Below are 2,105 nucleotides of genomic sequence, written 5' to 3' on the forward strand. Positions count from 1 at the left end.
CGGGTTACGAAATTTCCGGGATACGAAAAAGTTGGATTGGCAAAAACTGTTTCGGGTTACGAAATATTTTTCGGGTTACGAAATTCATTTCGGCGCGAAATTCAAATGCTATAGGCTTCCAGCGCTAACGGAAAGCTATTTCGGGTTACGAAATTATCGCGTTACGAAAGGAATGGCGGAACGAATTAATTTCGTAACCCGAGGCACCACTGTATTTTAAATATGTAATATATACAAAATATATATTATATATAATATAAATATATTACACACAATATATACATATATATGCATATATATGCTCTGAAAAAGACTGCTGGCATTTCTCCTTTGGTAAACTGAGATTACCTTGTGCAGCAGTTCTTTAATAGGCCGCATTTTCCATACTTCACCAAGTGATAGGGACACCTGAAATAATAGCAATAACCATTGGTGGCATAACACTCCAACCTGTTTCGTGGTTTGTAGGCAAAACCTGTAAATTGGAGAGACCAGGACAAGATTGTTAGGACAAAAAAAAGTTAAACCAGAGCAAGGCAAAAGTACTGTCTCCCTTCCTTCCACTCCACTCCCCTTAGAAATTGCTGCCAAGAAATCAGAAGAAAACTAGGCATGGGAAGGGCAGCCATGAAAAAAGTAGACAAAGCACTAAGAGTAAAGACATACAACTGATAACCAAAGTTAGAATCACATAAACCATGGTATTCCCCATTACTATGTACAGATGTGAAAGCTAGACAGTGAAGAAAGCAGAATACAATCACATTGAGATACAATGCTAGAGAAGAGTGGTGAGGATACCAGAGATGGACAAAAAAGTCAAACAAATGGGTCCTTGAATAGATCTCCCTGGAAGCAAAGATGATAAAACTGAGGCTGTTGTACGTTGTACACATCATGAAAAGGCAAAACTCATTGGAAAAGTCAATAACGCTAGGAAAGGTTGAACAAAGTAGAAAGAGAGGAAAACCACACGCCAGATGAATGAACTCATTTAGGAAGGTCACAAGTATGAATTTGCAAGACCTGAACAGAGCAGTGGAGAACAGAGGAGCTTGGAGATGTTTAATCCATAGGTGAAGTTGAAGGCTTTCATGGCCCTCATCCATTGTTTTTTTTGTGGGTTTTTCAGGCTATGTGGCCATGTTCTAGAAGAGTTTCTTCCTGACGTTTCACCAGCATCTGTGGCTGGCATCTTCAGAGAGTGCTTTGCCTGGAACAATTGGGTGTATATATACTGTGTGAGCCTAGGAATGCAGGAGTGATTTGCATGTGTATTGTTTTGTGCTGATGGCTGGCCTTAGGTTGGGAGGCTAATGCAAAAGAGGATTAATGTCTGCTGATTGGTGAACTTTATCTGCTGGGAAAGCCCCTGACTCTGGTTTCCTATTTGCATTTGCTGAGTCCTTATTTTGCTATTCCTCAGGACTGGTAGCCAAATTTTGTTCACTTTACAGGTTTCTTCTTTTTGGTTGAAATTGTCCAAGTGTTTGTGGATTTCAATGGCTTCCCTGTGCATCCTGACATGGTAGTGGTCGGCATGGTCCAGAACTTCAGTGTTTTCAAACAGTATTTTGTGCCCAGGATAGTTTGTGGCATGTTCTGCTACTGCTGATTTTTCTGGCTGACCCAGTCTGCAGTGCCTCTCATGTTCCTTGATTCTTGTTTGCACACTGCATTTGGTGGTCCCTATGTAGACTTGTCCGCAGCTGCATGGTATGTGCTAAACTCTTCCTGCGGCTGTGAGCGGGTCTCTCTGGTCCTTGGCTGAGCGAAGCATTTGCTGGATTTTCTTCGTCGGTTTGTAAACCATCTGAAGGTTGTGCTTCCTCACCACTTTGCCTATTCTGTCTGTGACTCCTTTGATGTATGGTAAAAATAGCTTCCCTTTGGGTGGCTGCTTGTCTTCACTTCTCTGGGTTTTCCTGGGCCTGGCAGCCCTTCTGATGTCTGAGCTGGAATAACCATTAGCCTGTAGAAACTCTTCTAGGACATGGCCACATAGCCCGAAAAACCCTCAAAAAACAGTTAATCCATAGGACTCCTGCTGAGATCGAACGCAGAGCAGTTAGGAGCAACAAGAAAGCTCTTTTCACTGTCATGCT

The sequence above is a fragment of the Sceloporus undulatus genome, chromosome 1, assembly GCF_019175285.1.
Source record: "Sceloporus undulatus isolate JIND9_A2432 ecotype Alabama chromosome 1, SceUnd_v1.1, whole genome shotgun sequence".
Lineage (NCBI taxonomy): Eukaryota > Metazoa > Chordata > Lepidosauria > Squamata > Phrynosomatidae > Sceloporus > Sceloporus undulatus.